Here is a 20,249-nt window from a genome sequence, read left to right on the forward strand (position 1 = left end):
GCTACCTAGTTGGGCCAGAATTTATTGCCCAACTCAAGTTAAGAGTCAACCACATTGCTGTGGGTCTGGAGTCACATGTAGGTTACGCCAAGTAAGGACAGCAGATTTCTTTCCCTAAAGGACATTAGTGAACGAGATGGGGTTTTACGAGTCGGTCATCGTTAGCCTTTTAATTCCAGGTTTTTATTTAAATCAAATTTCACCATCTGCAGTGGCAGGATTTGAACCTGGGTCCATAGAGCATTGCCCTGGGTCTCTGGATTACTAGTCCAGTGACCATATGTACCATATTTCCTGGTGGGCAAATCAAACCATCATTTTGAACGAATGCAGTGTGTCTCTATATAAAACAATGGGCAGAGGGAACCATGATGGGACTGTAATACGTGGCAAGCCATGCGAACATTCATTGACTTTGGTGGGACAGGGAAGATCCAATCGACAGGAGGGGCTGCAAAATTCCACCATCGCCTCTGTCTTCAGACAGAAAAATAAATTGCAGATGCCACAATTTTTTAGTGACGATGAATAATTTGAGGGTTATTTTTGGGGTGCTGTGGGCAGGAACTGCGTTCGGGAGAAATTCACATTCTGACTCGGCATTATTTTTGCAACACGTTTGGTTTGCAAAACAGCGAGCAATGGGCTGATGAAAAGGAGGAGGTTAATTCTGTTTAAAATACACTGTGGGTCTATTGTCTCTTTCTATCATAGCCCAGCGGATAGCTTGATTCGAATTGACATTCTTGCCCACTTGAGCTGAGTTGTGATGTTCCTTCTTTCACTGCTCTGGTGTAAAAATGGACAACTATTTAAAACTGCATCGATTTTCACTGCTGTTAAAGAATGCATTCTCGCTTTGTTCAAATATTTATATAAAATGTGTTCATTTGGCCAAAATAATGGAGCAATATTCACGCGCAAGCCAGAACTCAGTTTATTCCTTGTATTCACTCTAAAACTGAAAGTTGGTTTGAGAGGATTTGGAAGAGTAAACGTCTCCAACACTTTAATCAACCAAATGCTGGTAAAAATACATTTGTGATCTAGCCCTGATGCATTGTCTCTGTTCAACTGGTGCACTGCAGGACTTTGCTTCCCCCGTGGCAGCATTAATAATTTAAAGAAGTGCTATTTAAAGAATTTATAAAATGGATGGGAGTGAAACAGTCTCCAGTTAAATCCTTCATTTTTGATTGCCTATTCAAGACAAGCAAACAAGGGAGGAGGTTCGAGAGGCTTGGTTTGTTTCTTTTCCCCTCACACTTTTGGACGTATTGAAGTCGGAGGGAAATTCTGAGGACGATTAAAAATGTTCTGTTTGCATCTGGCTTTGGATGGCACTGCACTGAGGCACATGAAGAAGTCCCTCATTTAATACCTTCATGTTCATGACGAATCTGACAACTATTTTTAAGATCATAACATTATGTCTGGTGGATGAAGTGGTGTTTAAATAATGGACCTCGTTAACAACCAGTCACAGCTGAGCATTGGTTGCAAAATGCCCAAGTAACTCAGGGAGGGAGTTAACTGTGAGGGTGTGCAGTATTGAAATAATATGCACATATTTGCAAAGGGGGGAAACATTCTTCTAATTTGTTATTAATTGTGTGCATTTTCCATAAAGGTGGATCGATTGCTGTGTTTGAAAAACAATGGTGCATTTATTTCTCAAAGAGCTTGGGTAGATGTAGCTGAATATAAACCTGTACCCAACAGAGCACCATGAGGATGCAGACTGAATGGATTTACCAGCAGTGATCTTTTAATTCATATCAGGACACAAATAGATCATGCAGGAGAGGTTGTGGTGCACTGGACTAGTAAACTAGAGATCCCGGGGAATAAAAGTAAAATTCTGCGGTTGCTGGAAATCTGAACTAAAACAGAAAACATTTGAGAAACTCAGCAGATCTGGCAGCATCTGTGCAGAGAGAAGCCGAATTAACATTTCGAGCCCCAGTTGCTCTTCAGAGCTGAAGAGGGGTAGAGATGTGATGGACGATATAGTCGGGAGGGGGTGTGGAGAAGGCGGCGGTGAATAGAAGGTCAGGGATAAGTCGGAACTAAAGACAGATTGACAAAGATATCATGGACACTGATGAGACCATCAATTCACGCGACACGTGGTTAGAAGCGAACAGTGGTTTTAATCGTCTTACAACAGAGCCTGCCTGTGACACGATGAACTCTTGATGAACTGGCAGGCAGGCTCCGACTACCAAGCATTATACTTCTGGTTAGGGGGAGGAGCCATGGGTGGAGCCATGGGTGGAGCCATGGGTGGAGCCCAGTACAAGCTCCTCATCTCTCCCTATGGGTAGAACTGTGCAACTACACATGATCTGGTACAAGGTACAGGCTCAACACATGTACAATACAGTGTGGATTATTAGTGTTTATAATTCACCACAGACACAAGACAAAGGAGTGTTAATGGTGGTACTAAGGGCTAAAGAAGGTGCTGTTAGTGGTATAAATACAAGATAGCAGAATATGTTAACATTTCATCTGACCATCTCTTCCAACTTATCCCCTTTTTTGTTTTTTGTTACTCTAAATGCAAGCAATCTCCCCTCCCCTCACAAGGCCGCATGTCACTTATTCTTCACTCTTGCTTTCACTGAGCACTGATCTTTGTTCTCCAATTAACATATTCTGCTACCTTACCTTTGTGTCACTATCAGCATTTCCAAATATAAAATCCATCACATCTCTACCCATCTTCGGCTCTGACGGATTCAAAATGTTAACTTTTGTTTCTCTCTCCTCACATGCTGCCAGGCCTGCTGAGTTTCTTGAGCATTTTCTGTTTGGCTCTGGGTCATGCTCTGGGGACCTGGGTTTGAATCGCACCATGGCAGGTGGTGGAATTTGAGTTGAATTGAATTCAATGCCATCTGGAATCAAAAGTCTAACAATGACCACTGTCGATTGTCGCAAAAACCCATCTGGTTTACTATTGTCCTTTCAGGGAAGGAAGTCTGCCGCCCTTACCTGGCCTGGCCTACATGCGACTCCAGACCCACAGCAATGTGGCTGACTCTTAACCATCCTCTGAAATGGTCGAGGAAGCCACTCAGTTCAAGGACAATTAGGGAAGGATGACAAATGCTGGCCCAGCCAGTGACACCCACATCACATGACATAATTTTTAATAAGTACCCTTTATTCCAACCTTTATATACAACCTCAAGCCAGTTTTATTCCTCTGTAAACATAAGCCCTCTCTCCCAAATGGATGTCTGTTTTTCCCACATTACGGTAAGCAGTTGCATTAATTTCTTAATATCCTTTAGAGCCCTGGTTCCTCTTTAAGTAAGAGATACGTAAATGTTGACCAAACCCCTGGAAGGCAAGGTAATGGAAGTGGAATTTTGCTCAGTTGCTCCTGTAAACTGGGTCTTGAATTATAGAGAACAATAGTCCTTTTATTTTTGGCAAAGCCACTAGTTTTCTGTTCCTGTAGAAAAACAGATGCAATCAAGGACTGTAATCCCCAAAACACTTGTATAAATCCACGAATCCCATGAAATAAGAGCAGAATTAGACTTGTTCAGTCATCAGTGCATTTGGTGACTATGTGTTAACAAGTCTGAACCAAAGTTCACCAGCTTCTTGCATGTGGTGGACTGAATGCACTATTCCCCAGTAAATTAACTCTGGAAACATTTAATCACCCTGCTGAATAAAGTCTTTTGAGGAAGTGGCAAAAGTTTCAAAACTCGGAAGTATGTGTGCACCACAGACCATTTTTTTGCTTTTAATGATTTCCTGTAAAGTTTGAGAACTGCATTCTAATTGTGAACTCTCCCAGGAGGTGGTAATTGTGAATTATTGTATCACTATTCAAATAATTCACCATAATTCTGAGTTCATTGAAATCTCTGTTAACCACATCCGAATTTGCATCAAGCTCCGTTCACCCAACCCTCACACGTCTTCATTCATCCACATTGAAGCCCAGTTGACAACATCTCAATTTAAAACGTTTCAGCCTTATTTTCAAGTTCCTCCATAGCCTTGCACACTACCTGTCTCTGTAACCTCATAGAGACTTACAGCACACTGTATGCTCCACATCTCTCTAACCCTTGACTCAAACGCCACGTGCATTCCCTTTGTTTCAGCAATGGCTAAGCATTCGACCACCTAAGCATTAAACTCGGGCTTTCCTAGCATCGATCCATCTGTAGCTCTATTTCTCCCTCCTCCTTCATGATACTCCTTAAAATTTACCCTTTAGACCCATGTTTTTGTTACCTGTCCTAATGTCTCATCCTTTGGAGCGGCAGCAAAACGTTTTGCCTGTTTACAAACTTAGGTGCTGAAGGTGCTATATAAATGCAATTGATTGTTGCTCAATCTATTAGATAGATGAGGTAATTGGTTAAAGCTTCTTGCAACACTTCTCTTCAATCAGGGCTGAGCAGTGGTTTGACATAGGAAGGAAGTGATTGCACGAGAGAGGGTGCCGAGGAGATTCACGAGGATGGTGCCTGGGCTGGATCATATCAACTACAGAGAGAGATAATTAAAGGGGGGAGAGCTGATCGTGGTGTACTAAATTGTGAGGGACGTGAATAGGGTAGGTAGAAAATAACTTTTCCCTTTGGCAGAAGGGTCAATAACCAGGGACATAGATTTAAGGTAAAGGGCAGGAGATTTGTGGGGGAATTTGAGGAAAACCATTTTCACCAAGAGGGTGGTGGGAATCTGGAGCTCACTGGCTGAGAGGATGGTAGAGGCAGGAACCCACACAACATTTAAGAAGTATTTAGATGATCTCTTGAAACGCCAGAGTAATAAGGATACGGACCAAGTGCTGGAAAATGGATTAGAATAGATAGGTGTTTGATGGTTGGCTCAGAGACGATGGGCCGAATGGCCTCTTTCTGTGCTGTAAAACTCTCTACATACGGAGCACAAGCCACAGCGCCAGATACTGTGCTGAGTCAGTAGAGCTGGCTTATGGTTGGGAGTGCTGTAGCTGGGCCTAGTGTTCCTGGATAAGGAAAAGGGAAAAAATAAAATCAGCGTGGGTTCTGAATCTGGAGCGAGATAAGTACGGACTGATCCCTGCACAGAGAGAGTGCATACTGATCTGTGTGAGGTTCACTTGCATGAATCAATAGTCTGCCAACACTCACTGTCTAGACTCACTTGACCAGAGTGATCACCTGGGGTTAAGGTGTGAGAGAATCCTTAGAACTGTACATCTACTTCCGGTGGCAGCTATGGAGGAGTAAGTCACACATTTGGTGGCTCCCGCTCTGGTCGGACTTTTGGACCTTGCCCCCGGACTTTTTTCCGGTTTTAAACGGCAAATTCGAAGGCTGAGGCAATTGGGCACTGTTTCCACGCATCGGTGTATGGAGAAAAGGACCAGAAGTGCACGAAAAGGCAGAAACAAGAAGTCAGTCACGAGCTGTGTTGAAGCTGCAGCGGGAGACAGTATGGCAGAGGGCCAGTGCCCTGGGGTGGCAGCGCAGCGACCAATGGACCCAGTGATGCAGGCCATTCAGAATGGTTTTGTCAGGCAGAAGCGGGAATGTTTGGACCCGATTAAAGAATCAATTGATCGGCAAGAGAGCAGACTGGACGCCCAGGATCGGGCGATTCAGCAGGTGGTGAAGGCGTTGGTTGAACAGGAGGAGCAACAAATAGCGGTGGAACTGAAGGTGGGGATGCTTCGGTAACAGCAGAAAAGGAGAAGGTAGAGGATCTTGAGAACCGGTCCCACTGGCAGAACTTAAGAATTGTCGGGCTCCCGGAGGGAGCTGAGGGAGACCTCCAAGGGCAATGGTGGTGAGGTTCCATAGGTTCCTGGACAAGGAATGCATTCTTCGGTGGGCAAAGCGCACGCGGAGTTGTAAGTGGGACAACAGCATCCTGCGGGTGTACCAGGACCTGAGCTTGGAGGTGGCGAGGAAGAGGGCAGGCTTTAACCAAGTCAAGGCTATTTTCTTTAAGAAGCAGGTGAAGTTCGGTCTGCTGTATCCGGAGCGTCTTTGGGTCACGCATGAGGACCAGCATCACTATTTTGAGTCATAGAACATAGAACATACAGTGCAGAAGGAGGCCATTCGGTCCATCAAGTCTGCACCGACCCACTTAAGCCCTCACTTCCAGCCTATCCCCGTAACCCAATAACCCCTCCTTACCTTTTTGGTCACGAAGGGCAATTTATCATGGCCATTCCACCTAACCTGCACGCCTTTGGATTGTGGGAATAAACCGGAGCACCCGGAGCAAACCCACGCAGACACGAGGAGTATATGCAGACTCCGCAGACAGTGACCCAGCAGGGAGTTGAACCAGGGACCCTGGCGCTGTGAAGCCACAGTGCTATCCACTTGTCCTATCGTGCTGCCCTATGAGGTACCTAATATGGCGCTGGACTTTGCAAAAAGAAAAGGACTGGTGGGAGTCTGAGAACTCTCGGACTTAGAGACAACTTGTTGGCCTATATTGGGCCCTTTTTTCTGTTTTTCTGGGGTTTTTTTGCTTTTCTCCCCCTTGGTTTTTGGTGGGTTTTGTTTTCCTGTTTTTAAATTGGTTATGCCTTCTCTTATTGTTTTGTGTCTGTGTATGGAGCTCTGTTTAGGGAAAAGGGGGGGGGAAGTCGATTTTTCGTTTTTGGTTTCTTTTTCTCGGTAGATGTTGGCAATGTGGGCAGATGTGGGCAGCACAGTAACACAAGTGGTTAGCATGTCCCTGTCTCAATCGTTAATTATCATAGTGGAACTTGCTATCTTGTGGGCGGCACATTGGTTAGCATTGCTACCTCACAACGCCAGGGTCCCGCGTTCAATTCCAACCTTGGGTAACTATGTGAAGTTTGCACTTTCTCCTCGTGTCTGCGTGGGTTTCCTCCGGGTGCTCCAGCTTCCTCCCAGAGTCCAAAGCTGTTGCTCAATTGTCCCTTTGTGTTTAGGGATGTGCGGGTTAAGTGGGTTATGGTTTAGCAGGGAGAGGCCAGGAACCTGGTTAGGATACTCTTTCAGAGGATTGGTGCAGACTCAATGGGCCAAATGTCCTCCCGCTGAATTCTAGGGATTCTGTGATTCTATGAATTAATTGAGGGAAATAGTACAGATTCATTTACAGTGAAGATAGACAAATAAACTGAAAGGAAGCTGCTGTTGATCATAGGCAGTGCTCTTTTCAGAGTCCAGTATGGAGCCAGGTAAGGACTACAGATTTCCTTCCATTGTGGCCCCCCCCCCCCCCCCGAACCTCGCCGTTTGCTGCATCAATATGCACAAGGTGAAGAGCTTATCCAACACTTTGAACGGAGGGTCGATAATCGTCAATATTGTACCACGGGTTAACTGTCAAAAATGAAATTTTGGGAAGTGCAGGCATATACCCATGTTAGGGTTTGATGAATGCATCAGGTAGACAGTATTTTTAACAATACGCTCAACACGAATGAAGGTGGTGAATGACAATGAGAGAGGTTATTGTCCCGAGCAGATGGGTGAAGAAATGACTCCGACATACTGATTATCCTGTATCTGTGTTACTCCTGCGATTCTCCAACCCGGCTGGGGGGCGGAGAATCGCGCCCCCTGTATCTGTTATTCCTTCACCAATACCCTGTATCTGTTACTCCCTCACCAATACCCTGTATCTGTTACTCCCTCACCAATACCCTGTATCTGTTATTCCTTCACCAATACCCTGTATCTGTTACTCCTTCACCAATACCCTGTATCTGTTACTCCTTCACCAATACCCTGTATCTGTTATTCCTTCACCAATACCCTGTATCTGTTACTCCTTCACCAATACCCTGTATCTGTTATTCCTTCACCAATACCCTGTATCTGTTACTCCCTCACCAATACCCTGTATCTGTTACTCCTTCACCAATATCCTGTATCTGTTACTCCCTCACCAATACCCTGTATCTGTTACTCCTTCACCAATACCCTGTATCTGTTAATCCCCCACCAATATCCTGTATCTGTTACTCCCTCACCAATACCCTGTATCTGTTACTCCTTCACCAATACCCTGTATCTGTTACTCCCTCACCAATATCCTGTAGCTGTTACTCCCTCACCTATACCCTGTATCTGTTACTCCCTCACCAATACCCTGTATCTGTTACTCCTTCACCAATACCCTGTATCTGTTACTCCTTCACCAATATCCTGTATCTGTTACTCCTTCACCAATACCCTGTATCTGTTACTCCCTCACCAATATCCTGTATCTGTTAATCCCCCACCAATATCCTGTATCTGTTACTCCCTCACCAATACCCTGTATATGTTACTCCCTCACCAATACCCTGTAGCTGTTACTCCTTCACCAATACACTGTATATGTTACTCCCTCACCAATACCCTGTATCTGTTACTCCCTCACGAATACCCTGTATTTGTTACTCCCTCACCAGTACCCTGTATCTGTTATTCCCCCACCAATACCCTGTATCTGTTAATCCCTCACCAATATCCTGTATCTGTTACTCCTTCACCAATACCCTGTATCTGTTAATCCCCCACCAATATCCTGTATCTGTTACTCCCTCACCAATACCCTGTATATGTTACTCCCTCACCAATACACTGTATATGTTACTCCCTCACCAATACCCTGTATATGTTACTCCCTCACCAATACCCTGTATCTGTTACTCCCTCACCAATACACTGTATCTGTTATTCCTTCACCAATACCCTGTATCTGTTACTCCTTCACCAATATCCTGTATCTGTTACTCCTTCACCAATACCCTGTATCTGTTACTCCCTCACCAATACCCTGTATCTGTTATTCCTTCACCAATACCCTGTATCTGTTACTCCTTCACCAATACCCTGTAGCTGTTACTCCTTCACCAATACCCTGTATCTGTTACTCCCTCACCAATACCCTGTATCTGTTACTCCTTCACCAATATCCTGTATCTGTTATTCCTTCACCAATACCCTGTATCTGTTACTCCTTCACCAATACCCTGTATCTGTTATTCCTTCACCAATACCCTGTATCTGTTACTCCTTCACCAATATCCTGTATCTGTTACTCCTTCACCAATACCCTGTATCTGTTACTCCCTCACCAATATCCTGTATCTGTTACTCCCCCACCAATACCCTGTATCTGTTACTCCCTCACCAATACCCTGTATCTGTTATTCCTTCACCAATACCCTGTATCTGTTACTCCTTCACCAATACCCTGTATCTGTTACTCCCCCACCAATACCCTGTATCTGTTACTCCTTCACCAATACCCTGTATCTGTTACTCCCTCACCAATACCCTGTATCTGTTACTCCTTCACCAATACCCTGTATCTGTTACTCCCCCACCAATACCCTGTATCTGTTACTCCCTCACCAATACCCTGTATCTGTTACTCCTTCACCAATATCCTGTATCTGTTACTCCTTTACCAATACCCTGTATCTGTTACTCCTTCACCAATACCCTGTATCTGTTACTCCTTCACCAATATCCTGTATCTGTTATTCCTTCACCAATACCCTGTATCTGTTACTCCCTCACCAATACCCTGTATCTGTTATTCCTTCACCAATATCCTGTATCTGTTACTCCCTCACCAATACCCTGTATCTGTTACTCCCTCACCAATATCCTGTATCTGTTACTCCCCCACCAATACCCTGTATCTGTTACTCCCTCACCAATACCCTGTATCTGTTATTCCTTCACCAATACCCTGTATCTGTTACTCCTTCACCAATACCCTGTATCTGTTACTCCTTCACCAATACCCTGTATCTGTTACTCCTTCACCAATATCCTGTATCTGTTACTCCCCACCAATACCCTGTATCTGTTACTCCTTCACCAATACCCTGTATCTGTTACTCCCTCACCAATACCCTGTATCTGTTACTCCTTCACCAATACCATGTATCTGTTACTCCCCCACCAATACCCTGTATCTGTTACTCCCTCACCAATACCCTGTATCTGTTACTCCTTCACCAATATCCTGTATCTGTTACTCCTTTACCAATACCCTGTATCTGTTACTCCTTCACCAATACCCTGTATCTGTTACTCCTTCACCAATATCCTGTATCTGTTACTCCTTCACCAATACCCTGTATCTGTTACTCCCTCACCAATGCCCTGTATCTGTTACTCCCTCACCAATATCCTGTATCTGTTACTCCCTCACCAATACCCTGTATCTGTTACTCCCTCACCAATGCCCTGTATCTGTTACTCCCTCACCAATACCCTGTATCTGTTACGCCTTCACCAATACCCTGTATCTGTTACTCCTTCACCAATACACTGTATATGTTACTCCCTCACCAATACCCTGTATCTGTTACTCCCTCACGAATACCCTGTATTTGTTACTCCCTCACCAGTACCCTGTATCTGTTATTCCTTCACCAATACCCTGTATCTGTTACTCCTTCACCAATATCCTGTATCTGTTACTCCTTCACCAATACCCTGTATATGTTACTCCCTCACCAATACCCTGTATCTGTTACTCCCTCACCAATACCCTGTATCTGTTATTCCTTCACCAATACCCTGTATCTGTTACTCCTTCACCAATACCCTGTATATGTTACTCCCTCACCAATACCCTGTATCTGTTACTCCCTCACCAATACCCTGTATCTGTTATTCCTTCACCAATACCCTGTATCTGTTACTCCCTCACCAATACCCTGTATCTGTTACTCCTTCACCAATATCCTGTATCTGTTACTCCTTCACCAATACTGTGTATCTGTTACTCCCTCACCAATGCCCTGTATCTGTTACTCCTTCACCAATATCCTGTATCTGTTACTCCTTCACCAATACCCTGTATCTGTTACTCCCTCACCAATGCACTGTATCTGTTACTCCCTCACCAATATCCTGTATCTGTTACTCCCTCACCAATACCCTGTATCTGTTACTCCCTCACCAATGCCCTGTATCTGTTACTCCCTCACCAATACCCTGTATCTGTTACGCCTTCACCAATACCCTGTATTTGTTACTCCCTCACCAGTACCCTGTATCTGTTATTCCTTCACCAATACCCTGTATCTGTTACTCCTTCACCAATATCCTGTATCTGTTACTCCTTCACCAATACCCTGTATATATTACTCCCTCACCAATACCCTGTATCTGTTACTCCTTCACCAATACCCTGTATATGTTACTCCCTCACCAATACCCTGTATCTGTTACTCCCTCACCAATACCCTGTATCTGTTATTCCTTCACCAATACCCTGTATCTGTTACTCCCTCACCAATACCCTGTATCTGTTACTCCTTCACCAATATTCTGTATCTGTTACTCCTTCACCAATACTGTGTATCTGTTACTCCCTCACCAATGCCCTGTATCTGTTACTCCCTCACCAATACCCTGTATCTGTTACTCCTTCACCAATATCCTGTATCTGTTATTCCTTCACCAATACCCTGTATCTGTTACTCCCACACCAATACCCTGTATCTGTTACTCCTTCACCAATATCCTGTATCTGTTACTCCTTCACCAATATCCTGTATCTGTTACTCCTTCACCAATACCCTGTATATGTTACTCCCTCACCAATACCCTGTATCTGTTACTCCCTCACCTATACTCTGTATCTGTTACTCCCTCACCCCTTCAAGGATTGTTATAGAATTAATATTTGAAATGTATATGTCCCTCCTGTGGCAGATTACTTTTCACGTTTCAACCTTGGTTAAATGTAGACTAACATAGAATTTACAGTGCAGAAGGAAGCCATTTGGCCCATCGAGCCTGCACCGGCCCTTGGAAAGAGCACCCCATTTAAGCCCAGAACTCCGCCCAATGCACGTAACAAAGCAACCCCACCCAACCCCTTTGGACACTAAGGGCAATTTATCATGGCCAATCCACCTAACCTGCACATCTTTGGACTGTGGGAGGAAACCGGAGTACCCGGAGGAAACCCACGCAGACACGGGGAGAACGTGCAGACTCCGCACAGACAGTGACCCAAGCCGGGAATTGAACCTGGGACCCTGGAGCTGTGAAGCGACAATGCTAACCACTGTGCTACCGTGCTGCCGTACTGTGCTAACCACTGTGCTAACGTGCTAACGTTCAAACACTGTTTATATTTGGAAAATAAACTCTGCAATTAAAAAGCAAAACGTGCAAAGGTGTCATCTGGATTGAATTAACACTGTGTACCATTCCCATGCATTGATCAAATTGATGCTGAAGATCTCAAAAGATAAATATGTGTCAGTTCTTGGCCATTTTGCGATGAGTTCGGTTGAGAGACTGGTGAAAGTTGACCCTTAGGTCGAAATTCTCCTCTACCAGGCGGGCGGAGGGTCCCAGCATAGTGGAGCGGCGCCAACCACTCTGGCGTTGGGCCTCCCCAAAAGTGCGCAATTCTCCGCACCTTTAGGGGCTAGGCCCGAGCCGGAGTGGCTCCCGCTCCACCGACTGGCGCCAAAACTGGCGCAAGCGGCCTTTGGCATCACGCCGCCCGGAGTCGGGGCTGGCCGAAAGACCTTCGCCGGCCGGCGTGAGTCCGCGCATGCACCGGAGCGTCGGCGGACGCTGACGTCACCCCGGCGCATGCGCGGTGGGGGGGTCTCTTCCGCCTCCGCCATGGTGGAGGCCGTGGCGGCGGCAGAAGAAAAAGAGTGCCCCCCAGGCACTGGCCCACCCGCCGATTGGTTGGCCTCGATTGGGGGCCAGGCCACCGTGGGGGCACCCCTCGGGGTCTGATCACCCCGCGCCACCCCCAGGACCCCGGGGGCCCGCTCACGCCACCAATCCCTCCGGCACAGAGGTGGTTTAAAGCACGTCAGCGGGAGAGGCCTGACAGCGGCGGGACTTCGGCCCATCGCGGGCCGGAGAATCGCCGCGAGGGGCACGCTGATCGGCGCGGGGGTCTCACCGATCGGCGGGGCGCGATTCCCACCCCTGCCGATTCCCACGTGGCGGGGAATTCCGGCCATGGTGGGGGCGGCATTAACGCTGGCCCCGGGCGATTCCCTGCCCCTGCGGGGGGGTTGGAGAATTCCGCCCTTAGTCTCTGTGATGGAATGACTGGAGCCAGCAGCGAATTTTGAATGTTGCTGTGAAGAACGCTCGCACGGTGGCTCACCTGATGCCTTTCATCCTTTCCACCTGGATACTCAGTAGAGGGTGGAATGTTCTGAATGGTTGAGCCCAAATATCTGAATATGGTTTAACTGTGAGCATCAACCACTCCCATTGATATGAAAGTACTGGTGTGGGGAATATTCAAGAAAGCAAGCAGAGGCCCAGAGGCTGTCTCTTGCCTTGAAACATTATTTCCGTGTATCTGCATCTTAAAAAGATTAAATATAATTAACTACAATTATCAGTGTACAATTTCAAAAGAGTCAGTGTAATGCAGCCAACTGTTTGTTTTAATTCTTTTGAAAGCATAAGAACAATTATTTTGATCCCTGCAGAGTGAGTTCAGGTGCCACGTAGGATCGAATCAAAACAATGAGGATTTTCACTCTTGTTCTTGTCCTTCTATGAGAGGGCCAAGTATTCTGCTCAGTTTGCAAAGGGTGCTTTGACTGTTTGCCCGCACACATTTGCTGCAATGAAGTGTGTTGTCCGAGCCATGAGTTGTGCTGGCCCCTCCACAGTGATGGAGACTTGGCCACGGTTTGGACTGTCGCCTGCCTAAACCCGAGTCTTCAGCACACATTCATTGGGTTTGTCCTTCCTGGAGCATTTGAAATGCCCAGTCAACAAACTCAGCCACTGCGGATACTCCTGTACAGATGTAATCTGTGTTATTTTTACACACGGCTCTATTCAATTCTCAGGATGGTTTATAGTCCGAAAACCAAGAAAAATCACAAACATTTCATATTGTTGTCTTTTGTTTTGCTGGAGTGTTTGGAGCTTGCTGCATTTTTCTGAAGTTAGAGTGTCCAATGTGAAATGCCCCCCCACCCCACCCCCCCATGTGAAATGCCCCCCCCGCACTCGTGCTGACTTTTGCTGGGTTACAGTTCTGCTTCAGCTTCTCCCTCCTGTTCATGTGCAAGTCCAGAGGTCTGGGCTGCTCAACCATGGTGTGAATCACAATCTTGTTCTTACCCAACATGTGCTTCCCAGTGGGTAGTGAGCAAGATGTGTCTAATTGACTTTCCTACTTCCCGCCCTCTTTCCCTATCTCAGGAACGCTGCCCTGAGGATGGTGGAAAAGACCCAAAGGAGTCCAGCTTGACTTCGTCCAGACTAAATCTGGGATCTTCCTGTTCTGAGTAACCTGGGTCATATTATGTAGAATTCCATTGCCTCAGGCACAGAAAGAGGGCACTGAGTCCAATTGATCAAAGCTGGTGTTTATACTGGACACCACCTCACCCTATCAAAATATCCGTCTGTTCCTTTCAACCTCCTGTGTTTATCCAATTTCCCCAAAATTGTTGTTCACCTCAATACTCCATCTGAGAGTGTGTGTGCGCACTCTGAGAGCATGTGCGCGCTCTGAGAGTGTGTGCGTGCTCTGAGTATGTGCGCGCTCTGGGAGCGTGTGCGCGCTCTGAGAGCATGTGCGCGCTCTGAGAGTGTGTGCGTGCTCTGAGTATGTGCGCGCTCTGAGAGCGTGTGCGTGCTCTGAGAGCGTGTGCGCGCTCTGAGAGTGTGGGCGTGCTCTGAGAGCATGTGCGCGCTCTAAGAGTGTGGGCGCGCTCTGAGAGCATGTGCGCGCTCTGAGAGTTTGTGCGTGCTCTGAGAGCATGTGCGCTCTCTGAGTGTGTGCGCGCTCTGAGAGCGTGTGCGTGCTCTGAGAGTGTGTGCGCGCTCTGAGGGTGTGTGCGCGCTCTGAGTGTGTGTGCGTGCTCTGAGGGTGTGTGCGCGCTCTGAGAGTGTGGGCACGCTCTGAGAGTGTGTGCGCGGTCTGAGAGCATGTGCGCGCTCTGAGTGTGTGCGTGCTCTGAGAGCGTGTGCGTGCTCTGAGAGTGGGTGCGCTCTGAGAGTGTGTGCGCGCTCTGAGAGTGTGTGCGTGCTCTGAGAGTGTGGGCGCGCTCTGAGAGTGTGGGCGCGCTCTGAGAGTGTGTGTTCTGAGGGTGTGTGCGCGCTCTGAGTGTTTGTGCGTGCTCTGAGAGCATGTGCGCGCTCTGAGTGTGTGCGCGCTCTGAGAGCGTGTGCGTGCTCTGAGAGTTTGGGTGCGCTCTGAGAGTGTGTGTTCTGAGAGTGTGTGCGTGCTCTGAGAGTGTGGGCGCGCTCTGAGAGTGTGTGTTCTGAGAGTGTGTGCGCGCTCTGAGGGTGTGTGCGCGCTCTGAGAGTGTGTGCGTGCTCTGAGGGTGTGTGCGCGCTCTGAGAGTGTGGGCACGCACTGAGAGTGTGTGCGTGCTCTGAGAGCATGTGCGCGCTCTGAGTGTGTGCGTGCTCTGAGAGCGTGTGCGTGCTCTGAGAGTGTGGGCGCGCTCTGAGAGTGTGGGCGCGTTCTGAGAGTGCGTGCTCTGAGAGTGTGTGCGCGCTCTGAGAGTGTGGGTGCGCTCTGAGAGTGTGTGCGCGCTCTGAGAGTGTGTGCGTGCTCTGAGAGTGTGGGCGCGCTCTGAGAGTGTGGGCGCGCTCTGAGAGTGTGCGTTCTGAGAGTGCGTGCTCTGAGAGTGTGTGCGCGCTCTGAGAGTGTGGGCGCGCTCTGAGAGTGTGGGCGCGCTCTGAGAGTGTGTGTTCTGAGAGTGTGTGCGTGCTCTGAGAGTGTGTGCGCGCTCTGAGAGTGTGTGTTCTGAGAGTGTGTGCGCGCTCTGAGGGTGTGTGCGCGCTCTGAGGGTGTGTGCGCGCTCTGAGAGTGTGTGTTCTGAGAGTGTGGGTGTGCTCTGAGAATGTGTGTTCTGAGAGTGTGTGCGTGCTCTGAGAGTGTCTGCACGCTCTGAGAGTGTGTGCGCGCTCAGAGAGTGTGTGTTCTGAGAGTGCGTGGTCTGAGAGTGTGTGCGCGCTCTGAGAGTGTGTGCGCGCTCTGAGAGTGTGTGTGTGCTCTGAGAGCATGTGCGCGCTCTGAGTGTGTGCGCTCTCTGAGAGCGTGTGTGTGCTCTGAGTGTGTGCGTGCTCTGAGAGTGTGTGTGCGCGCTCTGAGAGTGTGGGCGCGCTCTGAGAGTGTGTGTTCTGAGAGTGTGTGCGTGCTCTGAGAGTGTGGGCGCGCTCTGAGAGTGTGTGTTCTGAGAGTGTGTGCGTGCTCTGAGAGTGTGGGCGCGCTCTGAGAGTGTGGGCGCGCTCTGAGAGTGTGTGCGTGCTCTGAGAGTGTGTGCGTGCTCTGAGAGTGTGGGCGCGCTCTGAGAGTGTGGGCGCGCTCTGAGAGTGTGTGCGCGCTCTGAGAGTGTGTGCGCGCTCTGAGAGTGTCGGCGCGCTCTGAGAGCGTGTTCTGAGAGTGTGTGTGTGCTCTGAGTGTGTGCGTGCTCTGAGAGCGTGTGCGTGCTCTGAGAGTGTGGGCGCGCTCTGAGAATGTGTGTTCTGAGAGCGTGTGCGTGCTCTGAGAGTGTGTGTTCTGAGAGTGTGTGCGTGCTCTGAGAGTGTGTGTTCTGAGAGTGTGCGCGCGCTCTGAGAGTGTGTGTTCTGAGAGTGTGTGCGTGCTCTGAGAGTGTGTGCGTGCTCTGAGAGTGTGTGCGCGCTCTGAGAGTGTGTGTGCGCTCTGAGAGTGTGGGCGCGCTCTGAGAGTGTGTGTTCTGAGAGTGTCTGCGCACTCTTGAGAGTGTGTGTGTGCGCTCTGAGAGTGTGTGTGTGCGCTCTGAGAGTGTGGGCGCGCTCTGAGAGTGTGTGTTCTGAGAGTGTGTGCGTGCTCTGAGAGTGTGGGCGCGCTCTGATAGTGCGTGTGCGCGCTCTGAGAGTGTGTGTTCTGAGAGTGTGTGCATGCTCTGAGAGTGTGGGCGCGCTCTGAGAGTGCGTGTGCGCGCTCTGAGAGTGTGTGTGCGTGCTCTGAGAGTGTGGGCGCGCTCTGAGAGTGTGTGTTCTGAGAGTGTGTGCGTGCTCTGAGAGTGTGGGCGCGCTCTGAGAGTGCGTGTGCGCGCTCTGAGAGTGTGTGTGCGCGCTCTGAGAGTGTGGGCGCGCTCTGAGAGTGTGTGTTCTGAGAGTGTGTGCGTGCTCTGAGAGTGTGTGCGCGCTCTGAGAGTGCGTGTGCGCGCTCTGAGAGTGTGGGCGCGCTCTGAGAGTGTGTGTTCAGAGAGTGTCTGCGCACTCTGAGAGTGTGTGTGTGCGCTCTGAGAGTGTGGGCGCACTCTGAGAGTGTGTGTTCTGAGAGTGTGTGCGTGCTCTGAGAGTGTGTGTGCGTGCTCTGAGAGTGTGTGCACGCTCAGAGTGTCTGCGCACTCAGAGTGTATGTGCGCGCTCTGAGAGTGTGTGTGTGCGCTCTGAGAGTGTGTGTGCGTGCTCTGAGAGTGTGCGTGCGCGCTCTGAGAGTGTGTGTGTGCGCTCTGAGAGTGTGTGTGCGTGCTCTGAGAGTGTGCGTGCGCGCTCTGAGAGTGTGCGTGCGCATGCTCTGAGGGTGTGCGTGCGCGCTCTGAGAGTGTGTGTGCGTGCTCTGAGAGTGTGCGTGCGCATGCTCTGAGGGTGTGCGTGCACGCTCTGAGAGTGTGTGTGCGTGCTCTGAGAGTGTGCGTGCGCATGCTCTGAGAGTGTGCGTGCGCGCTCCCTTTCAGAGTACGTGTGCATGCTCTGACAGGCTTGTCTGACTGCTATGTTCGTAATATTAACATACACAGATGAAGGACAATGGTGGATTAGTTACCCAGATTACATATAAATAGAGACTTGGGACACGGGATATGTAGGTAGAGGCATACCTATGTAACATTGCAATCTGAAAAACATCAAGAGATATGTTGGCGTCTAATTTTATACTTGACCATCTGACCTGCGATTGATTTGACACTGAATGTTCTGATGGCTTTGTGTTTCCTATACATTCTGATTGGACTTTGAGGAGCTTTCAAAGTTTTTCTTACTTCCTCTTGTTTTTTTCCCCCTCTCTGGTCAGGAGTTGATGTTTCGTCCTCAGATTTTCAATCAGTGAATTCATGTGTGAAGTTAAAACTCACCACTATTCTTAGAATTCCCCCTATACCAAAAAAGGGTCGATATTCTAAATGGTGAACAGGGATTCTCACTCCCTGACTCCGATGCAGGCTTCGGTGGGTGCTATTCAGGTCAAACTATATTTTCAAGTTATCCCCCGGTATAACCCATACCTTCACCGAAGAATTTTACCTACTTACCCCTTAGTAGCATCGATGTCCTGGGTCCTGCATTGCTAAGTAAGTAAAGTAGGCTAATAACCACTGTTTCAGGTTAAAACTTTTAAGTTATTTTATTATTATAATTTTTATTTTTTTTAAAGCTGTAAACACTTTCTTTACAGAAAGGTAAAAAGATCTTGCTTCTGGATCCTTCCTGTTGGTTGAAGGGACCTTCAGGCCCACCTTGACAATCAATCTTCTTTAAAATCTGGTCTTCTTGAGATGTATTTGCTGGTGAACTCGGTTGCTGTGTCCTATCCTTCCCATGTACCGAGCTGTGAGAGCTGGCTCTGCTGGCTGTCTCCTTTCTTCGGGTTTATATTCTCTTTCGGAGAGTTATTAAGTTTTAACGACTTTATTGTAAATGAGCTTGTTTCACTTTGATAGTTAAAAAGTATCTTTGATGTAAACATTTTAATACAATGAATTATTCATTTTGGGCATAACGCCACCTCTCAGATCTGATTAAAAAATGCTTTGGTTTCAATAGTTACTTTTATTTCTGTGATTTCGAATCGTTTAATTTTCCAATTGTCCCCAGCTCATAACTTTGCCTTTGATTTTGACTTTAAATTATGTCTCTCGTAGACAGGTTGTCTCCAATTTTCTTTTAATTGACTTGATGTTCGTAGAATTTTACACTTAGAATTGACACCAAATTCGACTGAGCATCATCCATCCTTTCCAGCTGTTTACTAAGAGAGTTTATTTCAATTAGATGTGAAACTTTGCTTTTAGCTGTATGCTAAAATTTAACTTGGTTATGACTTGAAAGACCTGCCTGTTTTAAACATTCGTCACTTAATTCAATTGAAACTCTCATCCATACCTTTCCAGATGCTTCCTGAGATAGTTACATTCCATGAAGGTGTGAGCCATTGTTTTAGCTTACCACATGGATCCTGTGTGTTTGCTAAGCCTGCTTGTGAGCAAGAATCTGCATTTTATAATCCTGCTCTTTGCAGCTGCTAGTAACCTTTTGTGGGATCTTTCCCTGTATCCTCTCAGACCAGATATTGCCAGACTTCCATGTTTCAAATGACACATTTTTCTGTATTTTCAATTACTTGTGTTTTTGAAGAGTGACAGTCTATATTAATGACTGCCTAGTGGTTGCATTAGAGTGTTTCCGGCATATTCTGATGGTACAACAATAATTATGGTCTGGAATTTGCAGGGAAGGAGGAAGCGGGGTAGTTTTCAGAACGCTGGAATCACGGGGTGATAGATTGATGCGGAGTTGCAGGTCAGCCTGTGAGGTGTTTGCTGCAGGTATTGAGGGACAACACTCCTGCTCCATTAGCCCTCGAGTCGTGCTGCAAACTGCTGGATCTGGCAGCTCTCGCCTCCCTTTTTAAAAAAATGCATTTTATTACAAATATGTATCAAAACAGGTTACAGCAAATAAACACCCCTGAAGACATACTTCCCAGCAATCAACTATACAGTCTGGACAGATTTTTTCCTTTTTCACACCCCCGTCCCCCATGACGAACAGCTCCTCACAAACATCCCCCAGCTTTCCTCAAACACCCCCTGCAGAGCGCCTGAACTCATACTTTATCTTCTTCAACCACAGGAAGTCATACACTCCAGTAAAATTTGTCGCCGTGCAATCAGAAAGAAGGCCACAACATCGGCCTTCCTCCTCAACATGAGCTCCAGCTTCTCTGAAACCCCAAATATCACCACCAAAGGGTCTGGGTCCACCTCCTCCTCCAATATCCTGGTTAAGACCACGAACACTCCCGCCCAGAATCTTCCCTATTTTTTGCAACCCCAAAACATGTGTGCGTGATTCGCTGCCCCCCCCCCCCACCCACCTCTCACACTCACCTGCTACCCCCTGAAAGAACCCACTCATTCTCGCCCGAGTCATATGCTCCCTGTGCACTACCTTAAACTGTATCAGGCTCATCCTTGCACAAGAGTAGGTCCTGTTTACCCTTTGCAGTGCCTCACTCCATACTCCCCAATTGATCTCCATTCCCAACTCCACTTCCCATTTCTC

General features: G+C 47.6%; 1 protein-coding gene across 4 annotated transcripts in view; it reads left to right on the forward strand.

Moving 5' to 3' along the window:
• ahr1b (aryl hydrocarbon receptor 1b) overlaps window positions 1-20,249 on the forward strand; it is a 217,215-nt gene that overhangs the window by 2,944 nt on the left and 194,022 nt on the right. The window lies entirely within an intron of this gene.

Source organism: Scyliorhinus canicula, chromosome 2, assembly GCF_902713615.1.
Source record: "Scyliorhinus canicula chromosome 2, sScyCan1.1, whole genome shotgun sequence".
In the NCBI taxonomy this organism is placed as follows: Eukaryota; Metazoa; Chordata; class Chondrichthyes; order Carcharhiniformes; family Scyliorhinidae; genus Scyliorhinus; species Scyliorhinus canicula.